Source organism: Lipotes vexillifer, unplaced genomic scaffold, assembly GCF_000442215.2.
Source record: "Lipotes vexillifer unplaced genomic scaffold, Lipotes_vexillifer_v1.1 scaffold1262, whole genome shotgun sequence".
Classification (NCBI taxonomy): Eukaryota; Metazoa; Chordata; class Mammalia; order Artiodactyla; family Lipotidae; genus Lipotes; species Lipotes vexillifer.
Genome location: NW_006775022.1, coordinates 185,878 through 196,509, shown reverse-complemented (window position 1 = coordinate 196,509; position 10,632 = coordinate 185,878). Strand labels below are relative to the sequence as shown.

The window sequence follows — 10,632 nt, the reverse complement described above, 5'->3', positions numbered from 1 at the left end:
CAGCAGGAAGGGGTCACTGAACATTTAATTCGATTGGTGTTTATTGGCGTCTACTAATTTACAGGTCTGGTGCTGGGGATTCAAAGGGAAGACACTGTATGTCAGATCCCATGAAGTTCATGCTCTGTGGGGATGAGCAGGCCTATTAACAGATGTAATAAAATACATGTGCTATGATAAAGACATATGGATCAAAAGAGGAGTTGGGACAGGGGTAGCGGGACTGCAGATTGAACAGGAAACACTTTTGAAGGTTACGTCGGAGTCGTACGTTAAAGAAGAATAAGTGGATGCTAATTCACCAGGCAAAGGTGATGACTGCATTCTAGACAAGAGAGCTGTATGAGCAGAGACATGGAGGTGTCAATGTCCAGGCATGTTTGAAAATGAAGGATAATTCCATTTAAGTGAAACCAAGGGTGTGTGATCTGAAAGGCGGTGGTCCTGAGGTGGAAGAGGATGGGAAGCAGCGACACACATGAACGGGGAGCCTGGAGTCATGACACTAAGGGACTTACGAGCTCTCCTATGGAATCAGGATTCCCCTTCCCAGAACAGGGGGACCACGAAAGGTGAGTGAGCATCACGGTGACGCTCTGTGCTTGAGAATGAACACTCAGCTGGCAGGGAGAAGACAGAGAGAGGACCATGGCAAGCCTCAGATTCTAGTCTGGCTTCTTTATAAGATAAATTGGTAATAGGAGATTTCTGGAAGGTTATCTAGCAGACTGTTGAAAACCCAGGTGTGCAGGATACAAATCTGGAACAGGGCAAGGAAGAGGAAGGGCACACCCAAGAGAGACTCTGCGGGAAGAAATGTGAGCCCTGAGACCAGATCCAGGCAGTGAACAAAAAGTTCCTGCCAGCCTGAGAAGAAGGGATTGCGGCTGGGAATGAAAGCCCCTTAAGCAGGGCTGGGGAAGACCAGGAAATCATGTTTGGAGGGCCTGGCTTTGGGAGGCTAATGGGACATCCCTGAATGACTGGGCAGTGGATGGTAGGTCAGGACTGGGCGTTCATTTTGGAATCGCTGGCATTGGGAGACAGGTCCCAGAGAAAGCCTACGAATTAAGACCCCAGGGCTGAGAACTGAGTGCCTTGGCATCCATCCACGCTTAGAGGCCCAAGGAGAAAGAGAAGCAAGTAAGGAGAATTAGTAGTGGGACAGGCTGGGGATACTGGGGAAAAGGTCACTGTGGAAGAGAGTACAGGGTACCCTCAAGGACAGGATGCCGACAGGGAGAGAAGGAGAGAGTGGACTGAGAAAAGAGTATTGGATTTGACAAGAAAATGGTCCCCCCCTTTGGGACCCCTGAAGGGTGGGGGGGGGGCTGGTATGAGAGGAAAACGGACAGAGAAGAGGGAGGGCAGCAGAGGCTACAGGCATGTGCAGAGTTTGGCTATAAGATAAGAAAAGTTTAGGGATGGATGGATGGATGGATATGGATTCTTCTTTAACAGTGGAGGTATCAGAGCATTTGTAGAAGTCAAATGGAAGGAATAAATGGAGCAGGACCTAGGAAAGATGGTAAAAACAAAGAAAATAAATAAGGACACAAAATCCTGGAGCTCTGGAAGAGGAAGAGAGGAATAGGAACTAATATACAGGCAAAAAAAAACGGTCCCAGGGACAAAAATGGTAGCCCTCTTAGAAATTGAGAAAAGGATGAAAAGACATCTACAGGGAATGGTGATCTATTCATGCAAAGGTAAGAGTAGTTGCTTAACTCTCCACTTTATTTTGAACCTGTTATAAAACATCTCAGGTTTAACAGTTCTATCCTCAAGGAAACGCCTACAGACCACCCAAGGTAAACTCTACTAATTGCCAAGTCATCCACGCAGGTACATATTTAAGCTCTTACTTTTCTAAAGCAAAGAAGAAATGCCATTTGATATTTAAATGAAAATAGTTTCAAAATTGTATAAAATCATTTCTCTTTGGAAAATAATGCCAATTATCCTTTAAAAGATCTGAAAGTGGTTCCTCAGAAAACCCTTTCTGGGTCAAACCTCAAACCGTTGATCTCAAATCAACTTCACTGTATCCTGAGCCAGAATGCCAGAAAGTTTAAAGGGAATCAAGTGCCTGCTTTATTTATGCATTACCACCTCTGGAGATGGTTTTGAAAGATCACTGTATACGATACTCGGGATTACGATACTCTTCTCGCCATTTTTCCTAGACAAAACAGCCTGGATTCCATTCAAGTGCAATGTCAACAAAACCAGCAGTGAGAAAAATTTCACAGCAACCGAGATGCTAAGCAAATCTCGCTCACGTATCACAGTAGTAGTAGGAACTTGGAAGCCCTAATCCACTCAAAGATTACCATCAGATATTAGGAGAGAGCTTGCCATCAGTGACGCACGGGCAATCCCAACATCCGAATTGGTCCTGAGAAACTCATGTGCTCTCTGGCCCCAGTCATCAGGAACTGATGGCATTCCAGAGCCAAAGAAGAGAGTGAATCATTTACGACAAGGCTGGGCGCCAACCTTGAGTATAAGTCACCAACCAAGAATTCTTTGCTCTTATCTAGTTTTTGGTACTCGTAAAAACGTCAAGCATGAATAATGAGTGTGCGATGCTGAAAATGCTTCTCAAATCAGCGTGGTGGCAACAAACAGATCATACAGTCAGCTCACAGAGGCCATAACTTCACCTCCCTTTCTGTCTAGCCATTCACTAAAACTCCGAGGAATAAAAACAAAGCCTGTTTCCTGAGCCTTCACTGTGACCCAACGACTTAGGGACAGGCTTTTTGAGCTTTGTAATTTCTTCAAACCAAAGACTTGAGAATCAGAAGGGTCTCTGAGGGCCAGGAAGGCAGTGGGCCCTGGCGGAGGACTGCAGGAGAAAGCATCGTACGTGGGTTCAAGTCCCAGGCCCTACCCACCTCTGCTTGGAGAGCTCGCCACTGAAGTTACTTTGTATTTCACTCTGAGTCATGGCTCCTACACGTGATTTTTATTTTTGTTCTTATACGGTGTTTAAAGGTTACTCTCCATGTACAGTTATTACAAAATATGGGCTCTGTTTCCCATGTTGCAGAATACATCCTTGAGCCTGTCTTACACCCAACAGTTTGTACCTCCCACTCTCCCAGCCCCAGTTTGCCTCTCCCACTGGTAACCACCAGTTTGTTCTCTATATCTGTGAGTCTGTTTCATTTTTGTTACATTCACTAGTTTGTTGTATTTTTTAGATTCCGAATATAAGTGATATACAGTATTTATCTTTCTCTGACTTATTTCACTTTGCGTGATACCTTCCAAGTCCATCCATGTTGCTGCGAATGGCAAAATTTCATTCTTTTTTTATGGCTGAGTAATATTCCATTGTATATATGTACCACATCTTCTCTATCCATTCACCTGTTGACGGACACCTAGGTTGCTTCCATACCTTGCCTATTGTAAATAATGCTGCTGTGAATGCTGGGGTGCATATATCTTTTTGAATTAGTGTTTTTCACATATTCTTTTTAGAATAAGGCCTAATCTACGTGCCAGCTTTTCACCTAGGCACTGGGACTCAGAAATGAACAAAACCAGCAAAATTCCCCATGCGACAGCACTTAGCACAGAGGCTAGCACATCATAAATGATCGTTTGTGTCTTTCCTTCTGCCTCCGACTCTGAACCAGGACACACAAACGCTACTACTATGTCATTACTGGGCCCTCCCCCGAGACAGCTCACTTTTGTTTGTAGAGCTGTAATCACACATGCACCCCTTGATCTCTCTGCTTATACTTTGTATTTTCTACTCGCTGGTCCACTGCAACTCTCGGTGGCCAATCAGAAGACATCTCTGCCCTCTGACAGGCTCATCAACACGTAAAGACATTTCAATATTTTTGACCATTATCGAGAGTGTATCACAAGCGAGGCACTGTTCTAAATGCTTCTCAGCTATTTACTTATTTCATTCCCAGAACCACCCACTGGGTCCAGTTACTTCCCCTAGTTGACAGTTTGAGGAAACAGAGGCACAGAGCAGTTAAGTACTCTGCCTGAGACCACACAGCTTGTGTTTCTCCTAAGTCTTGCCTCCTACAGGTGAAAAGGTTCCCGTTCTTTCTTTCCAATTGGCTCTGGAAGAGATTTTCTTCCTCTGTAATCAATTTCCCCTCCTAAAACCTAGCCACTCCTGACGGCTAATGGAGTCAAATCAAACCCTACTCCCCGCCACCTCTAGAGGGGTGTATTTAAGTTTGCGGGTTGGGGGGAAACGGAGGACTTACACACTTGCAGAAGTGCTTTGGAAAGCCAATGCCACAAGGAGCCCTTGCCTACAACGTGATTAAACTTCAGGAGCGCTAAATGCTTACGTGGCTGAATTCACTTTCTTCCACTTGAATTCACTGAGCATTTTGTTTTGCGCCCAGGACATAAGGACCCACTGCTTTGACTGGTCACTATAGGGGCACATGTCATGGTCCCCCATTCAACTATAACTTCCTCAAAGGTAGGACTCTGCTTAGCACAGGAGCTTATGGGCTATAGACCACCAATAAATGTGGGCAGGAAGAACTAGAAAGGGGAGAATGAATGAGCAAAAATCTGGTGTGTGGCCAGATCCCACCTTCCACCAGGGCAGGGGCTCCAATCTACCTGGGATGACAGAAGATGAGCACACTGACCACAGGCTCTTCAAAGTTCCTGGATGAGGTTTCTTGTCCCGGGATAACCACAGAGTGTATAAACACAGACCCAGGGACCCAGTAAATCTAAAAACGCTCCTCACAAGCTAACACTCACCAGGGCCCACTTTTACTTAAAGGAACCAGCATTTAGGAGATATGACCTGAGGGCAAACAGCTCTGCCTAAGACAGACCACTGGGGATAATGCAGGCTGACATTTTGTTCACATTTATTGGGAGGGATCCTCTGTGTGTGTGTGTGTGTGGGGGGGGGGGGGTAGGCAATTTCATCAATGTCCAGTAATGAGGATTTTTAGAAAGGGAATATTTTGATGCTCTTTTATTGTATCATATGTGTTTCTCAAATGTTTAAAAAGAATGTTTAATCCTTCAGGACTCTTACATTGATTGACTGATTGACTGATTTACCATTTCTTTTTTTTTTTAAATTGAAGTATACTTGATTTACAATGTTGTGTTATTTTCAGGTGTGCAGCAAAGTGACTCAGTTATACATGTATATGTACACACATGTATATATATATATTCAGTTATACATATATATGTATGTATATTCTTTATCAGATTCTTTTCCCATATAGGTTATTACAAAATATTGAGTATAGTTCCTTGTGTCAGACAGTAGGTTCTTGTTGGGAATCATATTTATTTTCTTCTTATTTTTTTTAAAATAAAATAAATTTACTTATTTATTTATTTTTGGCTGCGTTGGATCTTCGTTGCTGCGCACGGGCTTTCTCTAGTTGTGGTGAGCGGGGGCTACTCTTGGTTGCAGTGCGCAGGCTTCTCATTGCGGTGGCTTCTCCTGTTGTGGAGCACGGGTTCTAGGCATGAGGGCTTCAGCAGTTGTGGCTCGTGGGCTCTAGAGCGCAGGCTCGGTAGTTGTGGCACACGGACTTAGTTGCTCTGCGGCATGTGGGATCTTCCTGGACCAGGATTCAAACCTGTGTCCCCTGCAATGGCAGGCGGATTCTTAACCACTGTGCCACCAGGGAAGTCCCGAGACTCATATTTAAACAGCATTTTTCTGATTATTTTTCTAGGGGTGTGGATGGGGAATTAAAACAGTGAACTCCAACAGGGACAAAAAAAAAAAAACTTCTTGAGATTTTGGAGTCATCATTAGAGTTTTCTTTTTTTTCCAAACTGAAATTTTTATCATGTAAATTCACATGCAATTGTCAAGCAATAATACAGAGAGGGGCTTCCCTGGTGGCTCAGTGGTTGGGGGGGTCCGCCTGCCGATGCAGGGGACGCGGGTTCGTGCCCCGGTCCGGGAAGATCCCACATGCCGCGGAGCGGCTGGGCCCGTGAGCCATGGCCGCTGAGCCTGCGCGTCCGGAGCCTGTGCTCCGCAACGGGAGAGGCCACAGCAGTGAGGGGGCCGCGTACTGCAAAAATAAAAATAAAAAAATAAAAAATAATAATAATACAGAGAGATCCTCTGTATTTTCCCCAGTTTCCCTCAATGGTAACGTCTTTGCAAAACTGTAGTATCATAACATCACAGTCAGGATATGTACGCTGATAGACTCCACTGATCTTCAGACTTCCCATTTTAATTGTACTCATTTGTGTGTGTGTGTGAGCATCCTTAGTTATTTAGAATAGCTTATATTATTGATCTGCTATCAATCATTCCGATTTCTAATTTTTCATACACAACTGCTGATTTTTCAGCTCTTTACTGCGTGGCAGGCATGGTGTCAAGAACTTCATGTGCGCCATGTCAATTAATCCCCATAACCTTCTTGCCTCCTTCTTCTGGTAAGAGAAACTCTGCCTCCCCCACTGGCCAAAGAAGGTGCCTTGTTTTCCTCCAGCCAAAAGGTGGGGAAGTGACTTAACGGGCCTATCAGATACTCTTTCTGAAATACGACACTGACAGGATGACACAAGGACTGGACTTATCACATCCTGACGAGCTTGCCCACCGGTCCTCCCAACAAGATCCCAGTGGCCCTGGTCTTTGTGTTGTCTCAGATCTGCTTCTTCGGACCTTCCTCTAGTCCTGCCAGCTACGCCGCATCCTTCCTTTACATCCCCTTTCTGCTGAAGTCAACAGAGTCTGTTTCTGTTGCCTGCGATCAAAGAAACCTGTCAGTTGAGTGGGTGCTGTGATTATGTCCTCTCTTTAGATGAGGAAGCAGCCTATGGAAGTCAGGGAGCCGCCCCAGGTCACGTGGCTAAGAAGGGGCAGAGCAAGGACGCAGAGGTGCCCGCCTGATTAAAGAGCAGATGCTCAAGGCAACGAGCTAAGTGCCTCCTCATGCCTTCAGGAACAGACACGGGACACAAGCAGGCATTTGTGACTCTGGGCTCCTTCTCTGGGACACCTCTGGATGGTAAGTTCAGCCATGCTCTGATACGTGTTCTTCAGACCCCAGGCAGACACTCTGTTACAACTACGTTTTCATGGCCAGACATGCCTGTGTAGGACTGTGATTCATAGTTCTGCTGCCATTACAGAATGACTGCACCAAACTGCATTTAGCACTCACTGATTAAAAGGATCCTTTCCAACCTGCCCTTCCCTGAACCTCTCCCCGCAGGGTCCCACACAGGAAATGTTGTTTCACCATTCTTGACATTTACTGCGATTTAAAAAAAAAAATAAAAGAGAGAGAGGGGAGGGGGGAAATGCATACATTACACCCTTGAGTCATCGCGATGCATTTCTTGGGCATTAGCTTGTGCTTTTACAACTGGTCTTCATCAAAGGGTTTTCATCTGCTCGCCAATGTGTCATCTGTCCTAATAACTCCCGATGAGGACGCATTCCTTTCGGCGTGATTTATGCTCGCTTATCATTTCCTCCTTCTCGGGGGGTGGGGAAGCCGCTCTACGAGGCAGCTCAGCCCACGTAGGGATCATCACTAAGCAGCCAACTCTTGGTGTTTAGGAAGCCAGCTAATGGCTCTGTCCGCAAATGACCCCCCTGTGAGACTGGGACACGTGTGCTCACTGTCGATGGTAGAGACTAGGTAAGATGGGGGGACTCCCACCCCCAGGAGAAATGCTGGGTCCTCTGATAGCTCTTGGACTCACTTTCCATCAGAACATCTTTGCGGGGAGGACGGTGCGGGTCTTCACGCACCACCCAGCTCATCCCTGTGGAGGGGCTCCTGGGCTCAGGGCACTGTGTGGGGCCGGGATAAGCCGTGAACAAGCCGCGGTTCCAGGGTGGCCTGAGCTTGCCCAGGGCTGGTGAGAGGAGCCTCACACACAGGGAGCTGGGTCCTCGGCCTTCCCCATCTTTCTCCCCGGGAGGTCCGCCAGCCCCTGTCCTGCCCTTGGACTTGAGGGCGGACCAGGCACAGCCAGATGCTGAGGGCCAGAGTGCCAGGCGGGGAAGTCACAGCCCCACACCTGGCCCTGCTGTCTCTCTCGTGGAGCCATGTGGTTGCTTCTCCAAGGCTCCCCACCCACCCTCCTGGGCAGGACTATTCACCCCACCAGGCCCGTCCCTTCCCTTGGAGGCCCAGTCGATGCCAAGCCATGGGAGCACAGGGCCAGCCTGGGCTCTGCCCGCCTGGGTCTGGGTCCCGGCTCTCTCCCTGATCAGGTGCTGGGCCTCAGTTTTCATGTCTGTAAAACAGGGAGAGTAACAGCATGCAACTCACAGGGCTGGTATCAAGAGTGAATACGATAACCTAGGTGAAAATGCTTAGCATGGATCTGTGCTCCACCCACATCAGCTGTTCCCATTATCATTCAGCTCCAGGGCCAGCCTGCAGCCCAGTCACTTGACCTGGCAACTCCTGAGAGCGGAGACAAGCTCCTTCTCAACCTGGGGACTCAGCCCATTCCCAGGGGACACTGTCTTGCCTCCTGCCCTCCCCTCCTCACCTTGCACACAGGGTCCACCCCCTGCAGTCCTGTTGCCCAGTGTGGATCTCAGACGTGCCCGGCCCCCTCCCTGGTGCTCCCAGACCGTCATTCCTGCCCTGGGATTCCAATGGCTGGCCCACAGAGGCTGCCACCTCCCAGGGGAAAGAGCCACCAGCTGTTCTGCTGTCACATTCCCAGGTCTCCCCTGAGCCACTGGGCACGCGGCCATCTCCGGGAGCCACCCTTTCCTGGTGGGCATCTTCTCACTTGTGCAGAAATCATATCAAGACAACAGGCCTCAAAAATGTCCCGACAAGGTAAAACTGTAATTAGAGGTAATCTCCCCTCCCCGACATCGGCCCCCTCTCAAGGATCAGAGCTCGTGCATTCTGGCCATGACCCACCCTGAGCATGGAGGCATTTGGGGGGCGGTGCCCTCTGAGCACTGCTCTCCAGCCACCAAAATGGGGGTCATCTTGGACAGCTTTGGGGTGCTCCTTTTTGAGCTCATCTGCTGGCTTCTCCAGCAATGCTTCACTCCTGGGGGTTCCTAACCCGGAGCCCCAGCTCAGGGTAGCTTCACCGCCGAATGCCACTCATCAACGTCGTGTGTCTGGTGAGGCTTCCTTTGTTTCCCTTCGTTGCTCAACGGGGGTTTGTGAGACTTGATAAGTGAACACGGTCCCTAAGGCTCTGACTGACTTCGGGAAGCAGAGAGGGCTCCCTTTTATCCCAGGAAGCAACCTCAGGTACGGGATAACCCCAGACTGCGTCCTGAGTCAGGTTCACGGCTACATTCAGCCTCAGCCTCCCTCCGGCTCCAGCCCCTTAGATCACACACACGGTCCTCACAATGCCATCCAATAAGGCTCTTTAAACCTTCATGAGGTGTTGATGGCCGTGATGGTCAAGTTTAAGAAAACAAACAGCAAAGGTTTCCAGGAAAACTGATTTAGAAATCCCAACGGAAAACAAAGGTGTCTATGATGCCCTAGTTTGTATAATGAACACCCAGACATGGCTTCCCTCATGCAGCCAGAACCCCTCAGGACCACAGGCTGCATCTTACCCTTCTCTGAATCCCAGCAAAGCACCTGGCTCCATGAGGGCTGTGTCCAGGAACAGCTGAGTGACAGTGCAGAGGGGATGAGGCTCATTGCCCAGACTAGAGGCTTCTGCACAGAGGCAGCAGATGTCTGGGGGACACACGGGCCCGAGAGTGATGGCATCACCTCTGCTACCCCCACTAGGAGCCACTTCCCACGCAGCGTGGACTGTTGGAGGGCTTCCTGGACAGGAGGTCAGGAGCGGTGCAGGGTGGGAGGGGGGCACTGGTGCGGTCTATGGGGCACTTCCCACCCAGGCCAAGAGCAGCCTCTTTGGGTCAGTCCTCCCTGGAGACTGTTGACACACCCGCCTGGTCCTCCCTCCATGGGGGCCCTCAGCTCTGCTGCCTGCTCAACTCGCCTGGGACACTTAAAAAAAAAAACACTGATGCCCAGAGAAAAGTAAATCAAGTCAGCCTCCCCACCTGGGGACTCTTTTTTTAAGCTCTCCAATAACTCCAGTGTGCAAGCAGGATGGAGAACCATTGGTCTAACACACAGCAACCATATTTTCTGAATGAATGAACGGACACACATCAAAGCCAGAGTTCCATGGCCCTGCAACCGCACAGTAGGAATTCCAGTGTACCAGGAAACAACCTCCGCCTGGAACTTTTGGTTTAGTTTCCAGCCCCACTACTATCTGAACCACGTGCACTTAGGCAAGTGCCTAAACCTCCGTGCTCTTAGGGTCTCCATGTGTAAAAAGGACAAGGTGACCCTTGAGGTCCCTGCGTTCACTATACCCTCAAGGGTCTGGCACTCCCTGTGTGCGAGGCTCAGGTCTGGGTGCTGGGGATTCGGCTGGGACCACACCAGATCTGTCCTCCTGGAGCCTACTTTCCAGCAGACGGCCTCCATTCCATTTACTTCCACGCTGGAAGGTCTATGCATCTGGGATTCTAATTCATTTATCTGGGCGATAGCCCAGTTAGGGACACAGAGATTTGTACCAAATAGAAAATGAAGAACTGGAAGAAAAGTTCCCCTGAGTCATAGGGGGGGGGGGGGGGGGAAAAGAAGG

The 10,632-nt window shown here is 48.7% G+C and overlaps 1 protein-coding gene across 1 annotated transcript in view; it reads right to left on the bottom strand.

Annotated features, from left to right (window-relative positions):
- Positions 1-10,632, bottom strand: part of ADAM12 (ADAM metallopeptidase domain 12) — a 396,124-nt gene that overhangs the window by 235,972 nt on the left and 149,520 nt on the right. The gene's annotated exons all lie outside the window — the stretch shown is intronic.